The sequence below is a fragment of the Aotus nancymaae genome, unplaced genomic scaffold (assembly GCF_030222135.1).
Source record: "Aotus nancymaae isolate 86718 unplaced genomic scaffold, 86718_ANA_hifiasm-v0.15.2.pri h1tg000029l, whole genome shotgun sequence".
Lineage (NCBI taxonomy): Eukaryota > Metazoa > Chordata > Mammalia > Primates > Aotidae > Aotus > Aotus nancymaae.
In genome coordinates, this window is record NW_026988442.1 from 63699828 (window position 1) to 63722726 (window position 22899).

At 35.2% G+C, this 22899-nt stretch overlaps 1 protein-coding gene across 6 annotated transcripts in view; it reads right to left on the bottom strand.

Annotated features, from left to right (window-relative positions):
• The window catches only part of MBD5 (methyl-CpG binding domain protein 5), a 471066-nt gene that overhangs the window by 226391 nt on the left and 221776 nt on the right, over window positions 1-22899 (bottom strand). The window lies entirely within an intron of this gene.

The following is a 22899-nucleotide window of genomic DNA, read 5'->3' on the forward strand; positions in this document are numbered from 1 at the left end:
AAATAAAATGTGGTATATTCATAACTGAAATATTATTTGGTAATAGAAATGAAAAAAGTACTGATACATTCTATAATATTGATGAACATTAAAAATACTATACTAAGTAAAAGAAGGAAACGAAGATAAAATAATGAGGGGAAGGGACTAGGGTTGTCACACTGAAAACATACAGTCATTAGACTTAGTATTGATAAGTCAAGAGAAGGTCAGTTAAGGTATGAGACTGATGATTTGTATTGAGGCCTGCTTCATTTAGAAGGAGAGTCATGGCAGTGCAATGGTGAATTTGATCAGTTGCTCAGTACTTTAAACTGCTCTAGTTTCTCTTTTTTATTCTGAAGTTCTTAAAACCTGTTAAAAGGCAGGGATCTCATTCTTAAGAAATATGTCTTTCCCAAGAGAATGACTTGAGTATTTATTGTTTCTTAGATTTAAAAAAAGCAGCTTACTTTTGCATTCATTTAAAAAGTAATACATGATTTCTGGGTGGGGTGACTCATACCTACAATCCCAGGATTTTGGGAGACTAAGGTAGGCAGATCACCTGAGGTCAGGCATTTGAGACCTGCCTGGCCAAAATGATGAAACTCCATCTCTACTAAAAATACAAAAAAATTAGCTGGGCGTGGTGGTGGGCGCCTGTAATCCCAACTACTAGGGAGGCTGAGGCAGAATTGCTTGAGCTTGAGGGGTAGAGGTTGTAGTGAGCTGAAATCGTGCTACTGCACTCAAGCCTGGGTGACAGAATGAGATGCTGTCTCAAAAAAAAAAAAAAAAAAGTAATACATGATTTTTATAGGATTATTAGAGAATACATAAAAGTGTAAGAATGAAAACAGTCCTATTACTCAAAATCAAATAACTATTAAACTGTTAATACTTTTGTATATCTTTGTCTGACTTTTTTCTCTTTCATTTTTTGCAAAGGAGTGACAATACTAAATTTTGTACATTTTAAAAAAGAAAGTCCACATTTAAGCAAATTATTTGAAAACATTATGTATAATAACAGCACATTATTGCATTGTAATTTGTCCATTACCATTCACTATTGTCATTTAGGTTGTTTCCAAATTTAGTTATTATAAATGATGTTGCAAAGTTTCCTGTGGATAATGGTTTTTCTATGCCTCCTTAGAATAGATTTTTAGAAACTGGGTTAAAGGATAATAATGTCTTTAGGTATGGCATACATACATAGATGAATTGTTTTCCAAGAGTTCTACTAATTTATACCTACCCACAGTATAAGAAAATACCTGTTTCTGGACATTTTCACAAACATGTCATCTTACCCTCATGAGCACTATTGTCTTAGTGAGTCTTTAGAACATGAGTCTAAAATTGCACTCATAACCTATACTGAAAGAAGAACTCATTATAAGTTTCATGAAAGGAGAAATTAATATTTGCTATAAAGGCTCTACATAGTTTTATGAGATAAAGGCACTACACACTAAATAGGAGTAAAGTTAATTTTTCTTACTCTGGAAAAGAATGGGTTTGTATCAGCTTAAGTCAAATCAAAAAACTATTTTGGCCATTTCTACTATTAGCAAGGCACTGTAATTAATTTAAGAAAGTATGAAGGATTATAAGAAGTTTATAGTTTGTTTGGGAAGCTGTAAACACAAAAGTAGTTCAATAACCATATGAGATTTAAATAGTTTCAGAAAACAGCAGAAGAGTTGTTCATGGTCTGCACAAAATTATTTGTCAAAGATATAATACAGAAAAATGAAGCCTCTGGAAATTCAGATGAGAGAGAGATCACTTCAGGTTAGGATTAAGACTTATTAATTACAGAACTTACTAAGTATACAGAAAACCTAGAAAAGTCTTTGTCTTTCCGTTATTCAAAAGTCTCTGAACTATAAGCATCAGTATTTTAAAAATTCTGTTTATTGTTTATCACATTTAATCATTTCATTTTTAGATTATTGGTTTTTTCTTTTTATTATTTCTACTTCAAGACTAACTTCTAACAAATTATCTTGTGGTAGATTAGACTAAACACATCCCTGCATTGAATAGTTAAGTGCAACTATGGTTCACCAAGTCCGATCATCAGGGCTTTTTTCCCTTGGTATGTATTTGTTCTTGGAGCATCTATTATAATATAATGGTGAATCAGTTGGTGCTAGGTTCTGTTGCTTCATATCTATGACATGAAAAAATATCTTCCTTGGATAGTAGAATGTTATTCGTGCTAAAGAAATGTCACTATCAACGCTGGCAGCCCACTTTAGTCAATGCTATGAATGAATTTCCATCTTATTACTGTAAAGAAATCACTCTTTTAAAGGTCTGAAGCTGATACACACACACACACATACAAACATAAAACACACTTTTATGGTGCTTAAAAAATGTCATAGTTGATGAGTTATTTGAGATGAGAAAGCACTTATAATAAACTTGAAAAACTTCAGAATCTGCTATCCACAAATTTACTGTTTGTGCTATAGAGTGAATGTGTCCTCCAAAGTTCTTATGTTGCAAACGTAATCCCCAATGCAGCAATGCAGAGAAGTAAGAGTTTTGAGAAGTGATTGGGTTATGAGGGCTCTGCCCTCATCAATGAATTCATGTTGTTATCATAGGAGTGGGTTCATTACTGTGAGAGTGAGTTTGTTATAAAAGTGAGCTTCCTCTATCTTATACACATACTCTATTGCTCTTCTGCTTTTGGCTATTGGGATGATGTAGCAAGTAGGTCCTCACCAGATATAGGCCCCTTGACCTTGGACTTCCCAGTCTCCAGGACTGTGAGAAATACAAACTTTTCTTCATAAATTATGCAATCTGTGGTATTCTGTTATAGCAACACAAACTGGACTAAGATAATTCACTATTCAGAAGACTAAATGCAAAATAGGAGAGTTCTCAACACCTGAATATTCATTACCCAATCAAAAGTTCTGACAACATAAAATACTGACTGATACATGCATCACTCACTAATTGGGCCCTTCTCAAATATCCTTTGCTACTCAACATTAAAGAGCCTGTCCTTACTCTTCATGACAAAAGTTTTGTTGGTCAGTATTTCTCCAATCATTGGATGGTGTAAACATATCTGTTATTTTGGGATGCTATCCACGCCTATAAAAAATATGCAAATTTACTCAAAGTCAATATTGGGAAAGGCGGGATTTCATGGAGCTAATTAAATATTTGAACACTACTCAAATCATAAATAAAGCCAGTAAGACCAGTTAAACTCAAATCACAAATAAAGCCAGTAAAACCAGTTAAAAAGTGAATTAAAGAAAATAACCAAGGATCATAATGCAATGGGTGTCTGAAAGAAGAAAAATATAAATATTAAAGATTGGAGACACCTTTCAAAAAACTAAAAAACACTCTGAAAACTTTTGCAAAAAAAAAAAAGAACCTCTTTAAAACCATAATAGAAAGTTAAACAATAAAGCCACGATGTCATATTGCATTATCATCAACTTTGTTAAAAATTACAAAAATGAAAATTAAAATGTCATTCATCCTTTGCCGCTCATTATTCCCACAGTTATAAAATTATAACTTGCATTAAATAGCCTTCAGTTTAATATTTTTCATAATTAAGTCCCACTAAACTTACCACTACTATTTACCAAAAATCTTTGGTTCCTTTACCATAAATCTTTGGTTCCTATTTCATTTAGATGCCTTGTCCAGGCACCAGTTATTCGTAAATAACAACAACAATAATAATAAAGGACAAGTCACAAAAATAATTTTGCTTCTTAAAAATGAGTACAACCAGATTAAATGAATTCCTTTTTTTAAACCAGAGGCAAACCTTAATTAATTCTGCTAATAAACAAAGCATTCATAGTTCTAGTAGAGTGTTAATGAAGAAAGCAATGTCCATTATCTGCAATCTTCATTTCTACAATGATAGATTTCAATGCAGAGAGTGTAGGGAGTAGGGTGAGCAAGTGATTACAGCTCACCTAAATAAACAGGTGTCTGCAAAGTCTGGAAAATTAAAATCAATGAGAAGTTATATGGTAAGTCAGCTCGTCAGCTCAGGGATCGAAATGCAGAAGAAATATGATCATAACTCTGATGAACCTTGGCACAACATTTCTCAGCAACTAAAGTTTTTAAAAGATACATTAAAAGTCAAATGGCATATATGAATATGAAATAATCAATATATCAGATGATAAAAAGCAAGAATCATTCAGAAAGTAATAAAAATCAGTGATAGTTTCCCAAAATGGTAAGAAAATATGTTCATGTATTAAAAGGGGAAAAAAGCTTTAAGTTAAATAATCCAACTACTAAATCAAATGGCAGATTTCATGTCTGTAAGAACACTTTAGTCATAGTAACTCTAAATTCTTTTAATTGAAATATTATTGCTAAATATTATATGGATACTTGAAAATACTGATAATAAAAAGAAGTGTTTGCTGCTGTTAAAACATAAAATTTTTACTAAGTTATACAATATTCTGAATAAAGAGTAGGAAAAAAACCAAATAAAGTGATCACATATAAAAATGTAATGAATTAGAGACCAGGCGCAGTGGCTCACATCTGTAATCCCGACACTTAGGGAAGCCGAGGTGGGTGGATCACTTGAACTCAGGAGTTCCAGACCAGCCTAGGCAACATGGTGACACCTTGCCTCTATTTAAAAAAAAAAAAAATGTGGTGAATTAGAGTGCATGCCCCAGAAAACAGTTGTAATGGGATAATATGGGCTTATTATTCTCAGATATTCTCATTATTCAAGAAGATCCAAAGATCTGGATTTTAATGTAATATTTCTTAACTTTGAAAGATTATGTGAGACCAATGATACAAGCTTGTTGGATGAATCTGGCCCATAAGCAAGAGATTTTTAAATCAATATTTTGATTATGTTTGGCTAATTTACATCGACAATAAAGAAAGTAGATGTTTCAAACAGTTTAGTCCGATTTTCTCATGTCAATTCTATTAATACCATTCTTTCTTTTAGTGAGTTTACAAAATTAAAGTGATAAGATCTTAATCAGCTTTTACTTCTAAGTGTTTTGATATTAGGTAGGAGGCAGATGAGAAAAAAGAGGTTGTATGTGCACTGAAACTTGTGAACAAGAACAGTTACCATGTCAAAGGTATATAACTGTTATTGACATGATTTTTTCTACTGTCTTTCAGTTATCCTTCAGTTTTTCAGAATAACGGAGTGCTGTAAACTAAGCTGTCTATTTGTTTGAGAAGCAGATGGGGAAAGTAGCTACTTTAAAATGTGATTAAAATATGAGGCCTCTGTTTAGTATTTATTTTTCTTTTTAAGCTTCAGATTTGAGGCTTAAGCAACTTTAATCAAGGGAAGAAGGACCAGACAGCTGCTGTAGCCCTAGTTTGCTGCTATGTGTCTGCACAGGGAAGGCTAAAACAGACAGCAAACACACAACCAACTCTATCATTTGCCAAACTATGAGGAAAAAGTCTCTCATCTATTGTTGGGGAGATGGCAGTGTGGGTATACAACCCTTATGGAGAGCAACTAGCCAATATCTATCCAAATTAAAAATACATTTACTATTTTGTATTCTGATTATGGAGTAGTTACACAAATCTATGTATATATTAAAATTGATAGAACAATACATCAAAAAAAAGAAAAAGTCATTTTACAATCTGATGATTTAAGAACAAAAAAAGAAAGAAAGTGAGCCTGGCATCAGGTTTGTAGTCATTTTTTGGTTAATAATCCCAGCATCTTAAAGGTGGCAGTGCAGACAAGATCCATCCATTATCTCATCTAATTTTATAATTACTCTATTGAGATAGGGACCAGACTCCACTTTTGATAGAAGATGATACCAAGACTCCATGAGAGGAGAAGTAAGTTGCCCAAAGTCATGCACCAAGAGGCGGATGAAACACAGATCAAATCCAAGTCTGCCTGCACAACATGGCCACCAGGTTCCTTCCCTGATGCCCTCATTATCTGTTGTTTTGAGGTGATTGAAACAATAGAAAATTCTTAAAAAAGTACATTCACTCTTTGACTCAGTAATCATACTTTTGGCAATGTATCTTAGAGACATCCTGTGTATATACAAAATGACAATATTTAAGGTTATTTATGGTGCTAGTGTTTACATCAGCAAAAGACTGAAAAAAAGTGTTCCTTTATGAGGGGGTGGTTAAATAAACAATGGCATGTACTTCTAATGTAATAAGATGCTCTAAAGAGGAATGAAGAAGCTCTGTATGTGTGGAGATTTAATCCTCCAAACTCTAATATAAATTATTCAACAAAAAAAAGCAAGGGCAAAATAATATATATAGTATGCCACCATTTATGTAAGAAAGGGGAAAATACATCTGTATCTATATTATCATATTTCTGTTTCTATAAACAAACACCAGAAAAGTACAAAAGAAACCAGTGATAGTGGGGACCAGAAGTGGGTGCTGGTGGGGGCAGACAGGAACAGGGTAAAAGCAGAATACTCAGTGTATACCTTTAAATATTGTTTAGATTTTTTTAATCAAATGTGGCAAGTTAGGAAGATAGGTAAGAAAGAAAGGGGTTAAAAGGCGCTGAGTTCGGCTGTGTTGTGTGCTTTTTTCTGGGCTCCCAAAAGCAGCAATTTTACTTTAACTTTTCTACTGCTCTAGCAAGCACAGGCATGGTCCATTTAGAGTATCTTTGGCTACATTTCCGTGTGAAGGAGGGGAAGAAAACTGTATTGGGGACTTCAGTAGAGAGCATATTTCTTGTGACTTAAAATAGGGCCACCAGTGAAGGATAAACGGCTTAGTTCTTAGAGTTGTTCGGCATATTCCACTAATAGTATGTAATAATTTTATCTGAATAGGAAAGGAAATGCCTGCTCTACTTACCTCACCTCTAAAATTAGGTTTCCCATTTCTGCTTCAAATTGCTGAAAGCTAAATGTTGTATGCTGTGGCTGAAAGAGCAAAAGATTCTAATACTTTGGTCTTAGCAGTTAAAGGTGTCAAATACAAATACCAGATAATGTATATCTACTTCATTCCCATCCTCTAAGAATCATTATTTGTAAAACTGTCGCTGAGAATTTTTCTTTTACTACAGAAAGTGCCGGATGGATTGGAGATTCAACCACTTTGCAGGCTCAGGTTTACCTACTTTCCATATGACTATGTAAATATGGAAGGAAGCTGCTGTAACAAAGACATGCACTCATAGCTTACATATCTAGCAATTTACAGTTTATAGACTGCATTCTCATACCTTATTGCATTTAAGCTTTACAAACACTCTGATATGTAGGTGTTACTATCCCTGTTTTATAAATGAAGAAACTGACATCCAATAAGGTGAGGTGACTGGATAATGGAAGAGGCCAGACTTGAACCTAGATGTTTGATTTTGAGGCCAAATGATTTTTCAGTACTATACAGCTTTATATAATTATCAATGCCTGGCATAAAAATACACTGACTAATATAGAGATAACTAATACTTGCATCTCATGAGGGAGGGCGCTAAGTCTTAAAAGTCAGTCTATGTGGAAAAAATATCCAGTCAAAATTACTTTTGAGGATCATTTAAATGACCCAGAAAGTAAAGAAATACAGTATGGGGGAGGTTTAACAACCTTGATAATACTTCATTAAAAAGTACAAATTAATATATCATATATAGTAAGATATATCTCTAAAATATATTATACTGCATGTATTTTACAAAAGAGAATGGCTATATGTGAATTTATGCATTAAACACGTATATCATGTAATTCCACTGTACAAATAATGGCTAACATTCCTTGAGGGTTCACAATGCTATGATAATTTAATATATATATATACACACACACACACACATTATATATACATTATATATAATATATATACATAATTTTTTAACCTGGAACAACATGAGTTTTTGAAATTTCATTTAATCCTTTAAAGATGTCTATGAAGTAGATATGTCATAAATACAGATGAGGAAACAAAGATTTTGAAAGGATGAGTCATGCAGGAAGCAAATGTCAATGCCATGATTTGAATCCATCCAATTTGAGTCTAGAAGTCATGCCCCCAGAACATGAATTGGTATTCTTATTCTTGTTTTGCTGTAGCATATCTATGCATTAAACAAAGAAATAGAACGAATCATATATATGCCAAAGATGATGGCTTTGACAAAGATTTGTATCCTAATTTCCAAATACGTAAGTGCAAACTGTCTTGACAGGATTCTGGTCAAGATGATACTGGCAATAGACATTTTAGAGTCTCTGTTTGAAACAGTACTCAGCAATTACAGATAAAGTATAAGCTACATTACTGACAAAGTATAACAGAATAAAGTATAAGAGATATACTAAAGAAAAAAAATCAAGTTACTGCTGTACTAAAAATAAAAGTCACTGTGTAACAGAACACAAGTAGTATGCAAGGCTGACATTATAAAATAGTTAAGCTCCAGGTCTGGCAGCAGTCAGATGCAACAAGGGTTAATATTGCATGTTAGTGGAGATTAAAAAGAACCACCTGGCAAAAGACTTTACCAAGTCTCAGTGCATAAAAATGGCACTAAGATGTGATTCCCCAAACTGTGAAAAGAAGCTGAAAAAAGCTTTTGGGGATAAACCATTATATAAAATCAGGAAGACAGAGGAGGCAGACAAATCCTAGTTCCTAAAACTTAAGCCAATCCACCCACTGACTCAGTGATTGGGATAAACAGGAGATAGAGACAGAGAGAAAAAAAAGTCACCATCAAGATGAACCTGCAAACTGATTTCCAAAGCACTTGAGGAAAACTAAAGCTAAGAAAGTCAAGAAACACAACTGAAAGAGCATGAATTTTTTTTAAATGTGAGGAAATATATTTACAGAGCAATCGGAAAACATTATAAAGATAAGAGCTGAAGATTCATACAGAAGGAAGAAGTATCTTAAAAAATAAATTTTGAAAAAATCAAAAGAAAATTTAAGAATTGATGTATACAAAAAGTATCACAAAAATCCTTGGAAACTGAAATTTATTATTTGAAAAAGAAAATCTTAGTAGACGGGATATATTAGAAAAGGATATAGTAGAAAAGGCACTTAGTAAACTGAAAAACAGGATTGAGCAATTCACTGAGACTGTGATACAGAGATACAGAGAGATGAAAACTAAAACAGTGTTAAAAGTCATGGAGGATACAGGCCTTAACATAGAGCAAATTTTAGAAATAGAATATAGAAAGCATGGCAGACAGGAATGTTTGCATAGATAATGTCTAAGATATTCCCAGTACTAAAGATCAGTAGAATATCTTAGATTAAAAGCATCATTATCATCAAATCCAGAGAAGATAAAACCCATAAAAATAAATCCACATCTTAAGCCACCATAGAACAAGTACAAAATCAAAGTTAATAAGAAGTCTTAATGCTATCAGAGAGAAAAAGATGATTTGTAAGGTAGCAATAGTTAAATGGTATATTTATTCTCTCTCAAAAGACGCTTAAAGATATTAGAGTCTGATCATCAAACTGCTGAGGGAAAGATAACTTTAGCCTAAATACTTAAAACTAGCTAAATTACCATTAGGCAGTGAGGCCAAAATAAAGACATTTTCAGAACTACAAAAATGAGTTTACCTGCTACATGGGCTTGCTGAAATAACTACTTTTCACAGCAAGAAAATAACTTTAGGCCAGGGGTGGTGGCTCATGTCTGTAAACCGAGCACTCTGGGAGGCTGAGATGAGTGGATCACTTGAGGTCAGGAGTTTGAGGCCAGCCTGGGCAATATGGCAAAACTCCTCTCTACCAAAAATACAAAAATAAGCTGAGTATGGGAGCGTGCACCTGAGGTCTCAGCTACTCAGAAGGCTGAGGCGGAAAGTTCACTTGAGCCTGGGTGATCAAGGCCGCGGTCAGCTGTGATCATGCCATTGCACTTCAGCCTGGGTGATGGAGTGAGATACTCAACTCAAGAAAAAGGAAATAAAAAGCAAAGAAAAAGAAAACTGAACATTGAGGGAAGGTAAGAGGCATAAGAAGTAATTGTGAGGATGGAAATCAAACTACTGTCCCTTTTTTTTTTTTTGAGACGGAGTTGCGCTCTTGTTACCCAGGCAGGAGTGCAATGGCGCGATCTCGGCTCACCGCAACCTCTGCCTCCTGGGTTCAGGCAATTCTCCTGCCTCAGCCTCCTGAGTAGCTGGGATTACAGGCACGCACCACCGTGCCCAGCTAATTTTTTGTATTAGTAGAGACGGGGTTTCACCATGTTGACCAGGATGGTCTCGATTTCTTGACCTCGTGATCCACCCGCCTCGGCCTCCCAAAGTGCTGGTATTACAGGTACTGTCCCTTTTAAAATAAAATCGGTAAAATACAAAGGTGAATTGAATTCTAGAAAAAACTGTAAAGAAAGATAGCAGATAAAAATATGCAAAGATTGTTTAACTAAAGGATACACTAAATGATTTTAGACTCTGTGAGAAAAATAATACATCTCACATGTATATTAACATTTATGGTTAATTTTTTTTTGTTTTTTCCTTTTTTAGTTGTTTCTTTGGAGTTAGTTTTTAAAAGAATAGAAATACAAATCTACAGCTTCCAAACCAGGAAATGAGAAAAAAGAAAAAAGCAGAAGTACTTAAAAGAAATATCAGTTCAACAGATGGCATGAAAGAAGGAAAAAAAGTGAAGAAAAATTAACTAAACAAAACCACAACAAAATGGTTAAAATGAGCCCAAAGCCAGGTGTGGGTCTGTGCCTCTAGTCCCAGCTACTTGGGAGGTTGAGGCAGGAGGATCACTTGAGTCCAGGAAGTTTGAAGCCACAGTGCACTATGAGTGCACCAGTGAACAGCCACTGTACTCCAACTCTCCAACACAGGGAGATCTCACCTCTTAAAAAAAAAAGAGTCCAAATGTATAACTATGATAAATTAACTTCTTAAAGGAAAAATACTATCAGATTGGAATTAGAAAAATAAATCCAGCTTTATGATGTTCAGATGAGACACATCTAGAGCTAAATGAAAATAAAGAAGAATGGAAATGATATTCCAGGCAAATATTAGCCAAAAGAAAAGTAGCAAAGCAATACTGTGATAGTGGATTGTGGGCGTCATCTTGACTGGATGAAGGGTTACTGAGACAGCTGGTAAAGCATTAATTACTCTCAGTGTTTCAGTAGGCACTGTGCCTGACCTTTTTCTGCTGAAAGAGAAACTTAGATGGTTTTGCTTTGTTTTTATTTCTTACAGAGACAGGGTCTTGCTTGTTGCCCAGGCTGTAGTGCAGTTGTGCAATCATAGCTCACTGCATCCTTGAACTCCTGTGCTTAAGTGATCCTCCTGTCTTGACCCTCCAAGTAGCTAGGAATATATAGGCTCATGGCACTACACCCAGATAGCTTTTTCTATTTTTTAGAAATGGGATCTCACTATGTTGCCCATGTTGGTCTTGAACTCCTGACCTCAAGTGATCCTCTCAACTTGCCTCCCAGTGTTGGAATTACAGGTGTGAGCTACCGCACCTTGATGGCTTCACTTTTGATTGGAATGACTAGGCTGTCCCAGTGTGTCTGTGATAGTGTTCCCAGAGGAGACTGGCATGTGAGTTGGTGAAGTGAGTGGAAAAGATCCACCCTCAATGTGGGTGGGCACCATCCAATCGCTTGGGGACCAGATGGAACAAAAAAGTGCAGGAAGGGCAATTTTTCACCACTTCTCTCCTAGAGTCACGACACCCTTCTCCTGCCTTTGGACTTCAGAACTCCAGGTTCTCCAACCTTTGAACTCCAGGACTGACACCAGTGACCTACTGGACTCTCAGGCCTTCAGCCTTAGACTGAGAATTACACTATCAGCTTCTTTGGTTCTGAGGCCTTCATACCTGGACAGAGTGAGATCAGCTTTCCTGGTTCTCTAGCTTGCAGTCTATCGTGGGACTTCTCTGCCTCCATTATCAAGTGAGCCAATTCCCCTAATAAATCCCTTTTCACATACCTCTAGATATATCCTACTAGTTCTGTCTCTGGGGAACCCTGACTAAAACAAATAATTAAACAAAATAGAATTTAGGGCAAATAAATAAGCATTAAATGAGAAAAAAGTGGCATTAAAAATGTATGAAGATTTTTAAATGATGGCCTCAATATACTTAAAAGCATACAAATTACCAAAAGAAATAGAAAAATCCACAGACACAGTGAGAGATTTTCACATACACATACACAACTCTATCAAAATATGATGAATTAAGTGGGCGAAGGATATGAACAGACACTTTACAAAAGAAGGCATACATGAGGCCAACAAACATATGAAAAAATGCTCATCATCACTGGTCATTAGCGAAATGCAAATCAAAACTACACTGAGATATCATCTCACGCCAGTTAGAATGGCGATCATTAAAAAATCTGGAGACAACAGATGCTGGAGAGGATGTGGAGAAATAGGAACACTCTTACACTGTTGGTGGGATTGTAAATTAGTTCAACCATTGTGGAAGACAGTGTGGCGATTCCTCAAGGACCTAGAAATAGAAATTCCATTTGACCCAGCAATCCCATTACTGGGTATATATATCCAAAGGATTATAAATTGTTCTACTATAAGGACACATGCACACAAATGTTCATTGCAGTACAGTTTACAATAGGAAAGACCTGGAACCAACCCAAATGCCCATCGATGATAGACTGGACAGGGAAAATGTGACACATATACACCATGGAATATTATGCAGCCATCAAAAACGATGAGTTCGCATCCTTTGTAGGGACATGGATGAACCTGGAAACCATCATTCTCAGCAAACTGACACAGGAACACAAAATCAAACACCGCATGTTCTCACTCATAGGCGGGTGTTGAACAATGGGAACACATGGACACAGGGAGGGGAGCACTACATACTGGGGTCTGTTGGGGGGAAATAGGGGAGGGACAGCGGGGGGTGGGAGGTTGGGGAGGGATAGCATGGGGAGAAATGCCAGATATAGGTGAAGGGGAGGAAGGAAGCAAATCACACTGCCATGTGTGCACCTATGCAACGATCTTGCATGTTTTTCATATGTACCCCAAAACCTAAAATGCAATAAAAAAAAAGAAAAAAAATGGAAAAAAAAAATCTGATGAATTATATGGATAAAAATTAGTAAAAATAGATTTGAACAACACAATCAACAAGCCTCTCTATCAGGTATATGTACCTGTACTAAAAAATAGAGAATTCCTTTAAAACACACACAGAGACCATTCATGAAAACAGATCAGACAGTAAACCTCAAAATAAGCCCAAATAAGTGCCAAAGAATCAGAATCATATAAACCAGACCTCTGATCATAATATCATAGTAACAATAAGGATGAACCTCGAGTACATTATATTAAGTGAAAGAAGATAGAAAAAAGGCTACATATGGTATAATTATGTTTATATGTCAGTCTGGAAAAAGCAAAACTACAGGGACAGAAAACAAATCATTGGTTTCCAAGGGTTGAGGTTGGGAGAGGAGTTTACTACAAAGGGACCCAAGAAAATTTTCATGGGTGATGGAGGTTCTATATCTTGACTATGGTGGTGGTTAAATGAATGTGTACAATATGCTGAAACTCAGAACTATACACTAAGAAGGTGATTTGATTTTATGCAAATTATATCTCAATTAACCTGACATTAAAAACCATTCAATTAGTTAAAACAATAAAGAGCATTGCCTCAATGCATTTATTAAATTAGAAAAACAAAGATCAGAAGCTAATCAATTATGTCTCAAATAAGTGAGAAAAGAAATAACAGTAAATACAAGAAAGAAGAAAGAGGGAAAAAACAATGATATAGACCAATCTCTAGCAGGACAGATGATGAAAATGAAACAGGTACAAATAAAAGGCATTATGAATGAAAAAGGGTACATAATACAGATAAAGTAGACACAAAAAACTACATTGCTTGAGTAAACACAGGTAAAGTAGAGACAAAAAATTACATTGCTTGAGGCCAAGAGTTTAAGAGACCAGCCTGGGCAACATAGTGAGACCCTGTCTCTAAAAAAAAAGAAAGTTACAGAATATTAAAAACAACTTTAGGACATATTTGACAGCTTGGATGAACTGAACAATTTTTACATATATTTATATTTGTTTATATTATATGCATAATATATATTAGCTACATACTTAAGTTTGTGTTTTCTCTGTTAAAATTTAAGTAAAGGAATGAGTTCTATGATACGCTTCCTAGTGTTATACTAGGACCAAATTTTATGATCTATATTTGTCCTAAACTCTCAACAGGAATGTTTCCCCTATCATCCAAATATTATTCATATTTTTAGACTCAAGGCTTTGAATTTTCCATAAGTTCTTACCATGTCTCACAAATGCTCTTTACTTGCCTTACCTTAATAATTATTGTTCATTGAACTAGATCTTACACTTTGAATTCTCAACTGGATTTAACATAACACTCTATAAATACTGTGGACAACTGAAAATTGCCCCTTAAGAGTAATGTTGAAGAAAGGGAGACACAATTGTTCTCCAAAGGCATAGAGCCAAAAGTAACTGAGTACACCAAAATGAGAGAAAATACAAACTTTCTCTTCTTCTTTGGGTTTAAAATTTTAAAATAAGAACCAATGGAATTTTTACCCAAAATTCTGATATCCTGATACTGAAAACATGTAGAACTGCTCTTTAAAGGTAATAAAGAAAAGTCATCATACATATTAAAAAAAAGGCACATTCTAAGGAGTCATATCAAATATTTCTTTGTGAAACAGATTTATGTCAACAAAGAGCAAATTACTTCAAAAAATCTCTTACATGATAACTAAGGGCAATGTGTAATTCTCAGGTGGAACCCAGATTGGAAAAAAAATTGCTATAAAAAGACATTACTGAGATAATTGGAAAAATTTAAACATAGACTATAGTAATATTGTATCAATATTAAATTTTCTGAATTTCACAACTATTTTAAATCATGTAAATGAATGGCCTAGTTCAAAGATACATGCTTAAGTATTTAAGTAAAAGTTTATAAGGTTTGCAATTTACTCTTCAGTGGTTTAGCAAAATAAGTGATGTGTGTGTGTGTGTGTGTATATATATATATATATGATAAGAGATAAACTAAATATGGCAAATGGTAATTGATTATTCTAAATTAAAAGTAATAATATTAATTATAGTACCCTTACAAATAGTCTATAGCTTTGCCACTTTTCAAAATAAAGTTCTATTTTTTATTTGTTTATTTTAGATAAGGTCTCACTCTGTCACTTAGGCTGGAGTGCAGTGACATGATCTTAGCTTACTCTAGCCTCCAACTCCTAAGCTCAGGCCTTCCTCCCACTAGAACTACAGGCATGCACCACTACATGTGGCTAACTTTTTGTTTGTTTTTTGGTAGAGACAGGGTCTTGCTTTGGTGTCTAGGCTAGTCTCGAACTCCTGGCATAAAGTGATCCCCCTGTCTTGGATTCCCAAAGTGATGGGAATACAGACACGAGCTACCATGCTCAGCCAAGGTTTAAAAAATAGTCAAAACAAAAATATAAATATCCAAGAATGTTTCAAATTAAAACGTATTTTCAATAAAATATGAGAAAACTTAGAAACTGTGAAAAATATAAAATCACAAAATATTACCTTCAAATAAAAATTAACAAATTTGTAACAAGCAATAAATGCTGTAAGCAGCAAATACGTGATTTTAGAAGACTGTTTTGAGAAATTATCCTAGAACTCATAATAAAATAATAAAGTAAAAAGGGCCAAGAAAAAAAGTGATTTCCAGGCTGTGATGGTTAACTTTATACATCAACTTAGCTAGGCTATGGTATAGAGTTCCTGGCTCAAGCACCAGTTTAGCTGTTGCTGTGAAGGTAAATTTTAGATTTGATTAAAGTTTAGATCAGTATACTTTGAGTAAAGCATATTACCCCCATAAAGTGGATAAACCTCATCCAATCACTTAAAAGTCTTTAGAGAAAAGAGTGAGGTCTCCTGTGAAGAAATTCTCCCTAGACTGCTTTGGGTTACAAGACTTTAATAGCCCCTTCTGGCCAGGTGCTGTGGCTAACGCCTGTAATCTCAGCACTTTAGGAGGCCAAGGAGGGCAGATCACCTGAAGTTGGGAGTTTGAGACCAGTCTGACCAACATGGAGAAGCCCTGTCTCTACTAAAAATACAAAATTAGCTGAGCATGGTGGCACATGCCTATAATCCCACTTACTCAGGAGGCTGAGGCAGGAGAATCATTTGAACCAGGAGGTGGAGGTTGCAGTGAGCCAAGATTGCGCCATTGTACTCCAGCCTGGGCAACAAGAGTGAAATTCTGTCTCAAAAAAAAAAAAAAAAATCCCCTCTTGCAGAAATTTCCAGCCTGCTGGTCTGCTCTATAGGTTACACTTGCCCACCCCACAATCACATGAGACAAGTCTTTAAAATAAATCTCTCTCTATATATACATCTTACTACTTCTGTTTCTCTGGAGAACTCTGATTAATAGAGAGACAAATCCAGGAGTCCAAAAATAAAAATGTGAATAGGTGAGAAGGTGATGGAAAGGAAGCAATAATCAAAGAAATAATACTGGGAATTTTCCTAAAATAAAGAAAAATATAAATTTTCATACTTAAAGGGTGTAGTCAAATGCAGTCAAAAAAGACTTACATCTAGAATAATCTAGTGATGCTTATGAATTTAAAGAATAAAGGAAAACAAAAATCTTATATGGGTTGCATAAGAAAACACATTATCTAAAACAAAAAATAATCAGATCAACATCAGACTTCTCTCACACAGCCATATGTAAGAAAACAGGCTAAGTGCAGTGGCTCACGCCTGCAATCCCAGTACTTTGGGAGGCCAAGGCAGGCAGATCACCTGAGGTCAGGAGTTTGAGACCAGCCTGGGCAAGATGGTGAAACCCTGTCTCTATTAAAAATACAAAAATTAGCCAGGTGTGGTGGCGGGCGCTTGTAATCCCACTACTCAGGAGGCAGAGGCAGGAGAACTGCTTGAACCCGGGATGTGGAGGGTGCAGTGAGCTGATATCGTGCCATTAAACTCCAGCCTCAGCAACAAGAGTGAAACTCTGTCTCAAAATAAATAAATAAATAAACATATTTAATTAATTTTTAAGTGTAAAAGGTTTTTACAACAGAATTCTAAACCCAGCCTAGCTTTATCATTCATTTCCAAAGACGCTATTTCACAGTCATGCAAGAACCCAGAAATATTTACCATCCTTCTTAAAAAATTAGGACTTTAAGAAATGCAAAATATTTTGACTATGAATGAGTATTAGCAACAAAATCAGTAACATTTTGGGTTATGCCTAAATTCAAATAATCATTTAACAAAATGTACAGAGTGTAAAAAAAAAGCAACATTAAAGTTAAAATCGAGAGTATTTCAACAAAAAAATGTTGTGTGTATGGTGGTGTGGGGAGTGAGGATAAGAATAGGAGAAAGTAAAATCATGTTAAATGTCTCATTGTACACATGGGAAAGTATTAGACAATTTTATTCATGACACTGAAGAGAAATGAAGCACTAGTAGAATAAGAATATGACCTAAAACTTCCAAATGAGAACTAGAATAAAAAAAGATTAAGAAAAACCTGATGGGTATAGCAGAACAAAGGAACAGAAAAAATAGCAAAGAAGTATTATCTAGCATTGATAAGTACAAAAGATGAAAGTGGACTTCCCATATCAATAAGGGACACAGGCAAATCCAAGCATTCTCACTTTCCAGTACGTGTATTGTTATTGCCCAACTAGGTTCTTCCCTGCTGCCCAAAATTGCCAATAAAATGAAAACAGCAGAAGTGTTGCAGCAGAGACAGAGTTCAATTATTACAAGGCAGTCTAGTGGCAGGACAGGAGATAATTCTCAAGTCTGCCTCCTGGGAGAAATTGGTGGCTAGAGTTTTTCAAGGAATTTGGTGGGTAGAAGGCTAGAGAATGTGGAATGCTGATTGGTTTGGTTGGGGATGAAATCACAGGGGGTCGAAGCTGTCTTCTGGCACTGTCTCTGTTCCCGAGGTGGGGGTGTCACAACCTGCTGAGTCAGTTTCTTGGTATGGGTTACTACTGGTCAGGGTGGTCCCAGCTCGCCCATCAGAATGCAAGGTCTGAAAAATAACTCAAACACCAGTCTTAAGTTTTACCATAATGATGTTATATACAGGAGCAACTGGGGAGTTACAAATCTTGTGACCTCCAGCTACATGACCCTTGAACTGTAATTTTAACTGTGTGAGCAATTTGTTAATGTTACAAATGCAGTTTCAATCCCCAAGCAAGGTGGAGGTTAGCTTTAGGGAGGGACTGTTAGTAATCTTTGTTTTAAAGTTAAACTTTAAACTAAATTCCTCCCATAGTTAGTTTGACTGATGCACAAGATGCAACCTCACAAGATGCCTTTGCATCTTGTGAGGTTGGAAGCATGATGGAGTCAGCTCTGTCAGATTTCTCTCACTGTCACAATTTTTGCAAAGGTAATTTCAGTAGAAGATGAGATAATAGACAAAGAGAAATGTTTTCTAAAAAGAAGTGTAAAAAATAGCATAAAATGAGAACGAATACGTTTTTTTCTCACAATAACAGTGAGATCATTCTGTTCCTTGTCTAGAAGTATATGACTTTTAGCCTTGTCTAGAAAACAAAATGTAATGTTACATTGCTTAAAATACTTACACCTTAGCAATTTCTAGGCAAAGGTTAAAATTAAAGGAAAACACAAAGATATGTAAAGATATATCAGGCAAATGCAAACATAAAAAGCACAGACTACAAAAAAGTAAAAACAGAAAAATGGAATTATATCAAACTAAAAAGTACTTCTGTACAGCAAAAGAAACAATCAATAAAGAGACAACCTATAGAGTGGAAGAAAATATATGTGAACCATATAATTGATAAGGAGTTAATATCTAAAATAAATACAGAACACAAACAACTCAATAAGAGGCAAACAACTCAATTAAAAAGCGTGCAAAGGACCCGAATAGACATTTTTCAAAAGAAGACATACAACGGTGAATAGGTATATGGAAAAATGCTCAACATCACTAATTATCAAGGAAATGCAAATTAAAGCCACAATGAAGAATCACTGTACACTTGTTAGAATAGCTATTACAAAAAAAAAAAAAAGATAAGTATTGGCAAGGATGTGGAGAAATGAGAACCCTTGTACACTGTAAGTAGGAATGTGAATTAGTATAGTCATTATGAAAAATAGTATGGAAGTTCCCCAAGAAACTTAAAAACAGAACTAGCACATGATCCCACTAGTGGGTATTATTCAGAGGAAATGAAATGAGTCTTTCAAAGATATATCTGCATTCACTGTAGCATTATACAACTATTAGCCAAGATATGGAATCAACCTCAGTGTTCATCAACAAATGAACAGGTAAAGAAAACATGGTGTATCAACACATAAGACACTACTACTCAGCCTTAAAATGAAGGAAATATTGTTATTTGTGAAAACATGGATGAACCTAGAGGACTTATGTTAAGTGAAATAAGCTAGGCACAAAAAGACAAATACTGCATTATCTTATTAACATGTGGAATCTAAAAAAGTCAAACTCATAGATGCAGAGAATAGAATGTGGTTACCACAGAGAGGAGGAGAGGAGGAGATGGGGGAGATGCTGGCCAATGGGTACAGAATTTCAGCTGGACAGGAGAAATAAGTTCAAGTGACCTATTTTATAATATGGCAACTGTGCTTAATACAAATGTATTGTGTACTTGACAATTGCTGAGTAGACATTAAGTGTTCTCATCACAAAAAATGGTAAATATGGAGGTAATGCATATGCTAATTAGCTTGATTTAGCCACTTAACAATGTATACATATTTTAGAATCTCATGTTTACACAATATATACAATTTTTCTTTGACAATTAAAAAAGTAGGAATAACAAGAAGCAGAGTGAAAATATCAATAGCATATCGATGGAAATTAAAGCAAAATGTATTATACAGATAAAATGAATTATTTTAAACTGATTATAAAGTATAGCTCCACAATAAGGATATGTACTTTATGAACTTTTATGCTAGAAATAACATAGTGCTGAAATATGAAACAAAAGCTATTTGAAATTCAAGGAGAGCACAAAAAGATGGAAATAACTGTTTTGGGAAAATAGCTTCTTTCAAAAAGTCATTTACAAATCAAACATTCAAAAGCAAATTAAAGAATTAACCAATATAACAGATGTACCTAACCGTGTATATAACAGAGAATGTAATTCTCTTCAAATGTCCACAGAATGTTTACCAATATTGATTGTATTCTGTAATACAAAGAAAACGTCACTGAACTTCAAAAATTAAAAATTTTATAGGCCAGCCACTAATTATAGGATAATAAAACTAGAAACCACTGACTAAAGATAAAGAGCGTAAATAAAATTACCTAGAACCTAAAAATCATTCTCCAAAGAAGAAACTGAAACATCAATTACAGACTTCACATCTTAACAATAAAAATAAACGCAGTAAAAGCTCTTAAGATGGGTCTTTGTTATGGGAGTGAGATATGAGAGATGAGGCTGAGCTCATATTCCTGTATTTTCTCTCTTGAGATCTCCTTAAAATACTAGTAAATAAATAAAGTTTTAAAGAGAAAAAAATAAGGAAAAGGAATAAAGGGTTATCTGTCAGTGGAAAAGGGAATTGAACAATTTCAGAAAGAAGGAAATCAGAAGGAGTGGTGAATGATAAAGATCAGTAGAGGAAGGGATGCAAGGTGAAGAGGGGGACAACCTGCTGTAGGAATCCTAGACAGGCAGGGAAACTGGAAACACAAAATACAATGAACTTTAGTAGAGACCTGTGAGGCTGAAAAAAAAATAATTGAAAATCAGAAGACAAAATTGTGGGGCCAAGCATGGTGGCTCACACCTGTAATGCCAGCACTTTGAAAGGCCAAGGCAGGAGGATCATTTGAGGCCAGAAGTTTGAGACCAGCCTGGGCAATATAGCAAGACTCCACCTCTACAAAAATTGAAAAAAATGAGCTGGGTGTGGTGGTGTGCACCTATGGTCCCAAATATTTAGCTGAGGTGGGAGGATCACTTGGGTGTGGAACTTCAAGGCTGCAATGAACTATGATTGCACCACTGCACTCCAGCCTGGGCAACAGAACAAGACCCTGTCTCAAAAAAAGAAAAAAGAAGACGAAGTGTGAATTTCCCAACTACTACTTGTCATCCCAAAATGTTCAGCAAACAGGCAACTTCCACCCTTACTCCAAGCAAAAGTAACGGAGGTTTCTGGGCCAGGCATGGTGGCTCATGCCTGTAATCCCAGCAGGATCATGAGCCTAGATCAGACTAGCTTCCATGCTTTCCTCTATTTGGTCTTCCCACCTCCAAATCAGTCTCACCCAAGTCCACTGTTTTTACTATAGTCAAAACAATCTATCTAAAATGCCAATGTCATTCTGTTACTTAACTACATGGGTTCTCCATTCTGACTGCTGAGTTTTCAACCAGGCTTAATGACCAATTAGGAGGAAGAGAGACTGTATGCTATAGTTGTTAAGCACATAGACACTACAGTCTGTCTGCCTTGGTTCAAATCCCAGCATTGCCTTTGCATATATACGACCTTGGTATATGACCTTGGACCAATTACTTAACCCTACAGGGTTCAATTTTTTTCCCTCTTTATATTTATTTATTTATTTCCACAGGGCTCATTTTTTGGGTTTTTTTTTTTTTCTGAAATGACAAAAGCATCTATGTTATAGGGTGGCTGTGAGAGTTAGATGAATAATATAAAGCTCTTGTAAAGTGAGAGCAATATAAATGTTTGCTATTATTGTATAGCCTAACATAGAACGTATAGCCTCTCTGTACTTTAGCCTTTTCTTCTTCCACAAATAGGAATGATATGGATGACATAAATTTTTTTGACATTAGATGATAAAAGAGATTCATGTTATATGTCATCCTCTAGTAAACATTCCGTAACCTCCCATTTCCCCAGTGCAGGAATAAATGTACAGACATAGCTTGTTTTTTTGCTCTTCAGAGATACTGTGTTTTCTACAAGTGGAAGGTCTGCGACAACCCTGCATTGAGCAAGGTTGATGTCATTTTTCCCATAGCATGTGCTCACTTCATGTCTCTGTGTCACATTTTGGTAATTCTTGCAAGAGTTCAAACTTTTTTCATTATTATTATATCTAATATGGTGATCTGTGATCAGTGATCTTGGATATTTCCACGTAACTGTTTTGGGTTGCCACAGCACATGTCCATATAAAAAGGCAAATTCAAAAGATAAATGTTGTGTGTTCTGACTACCCCAGAATCTGGCTGTTCTCCCATCTCTCTCCCTCTCCCCTAAGACACAATATTCAAATTAGGCCAAGTAATAACCCTTCAGTGGCCTTTAAGTGTTCAGGTGAAAGGAAGAAAATCGCGTCTCAATTCAAATCAAAAAGTAGAAATAATTAAGCTTAGTAAGGAAGACATGTCAAAAGCCAAGATAGGCTGACAGCTAGGCTTCTTGTGCTGAACAGTTAGCCAAGTTGTGAATGTAAAGGAAAAGTTAATGAAGCAAATTAAAAGTGCTACTCCAGTTAATTTTCCTTAAACCAAAGTGTAATCCAGAGCAAAGCCCTAACTCTCTTCAATTCTATGAAGGCTGAGAGAGGTGAGGAAGCTGCAGAAGAAAAGTATGATCCTAGCAAAGCAAGTTGGTTCATGAGGTTTAAGAAAATAAGCCATCTCCATAACACAAAAGTGCAAAGTGAAGCAGTAAGTTCTCATGGAGAAGCTGCAGCAAGTTATCCAGAAGGCCTAGCTAAGATCATTGATGAAGGTGGGTACACTAAACAACAGATTTTCATGTAGATGAAACAGTCATCTATCT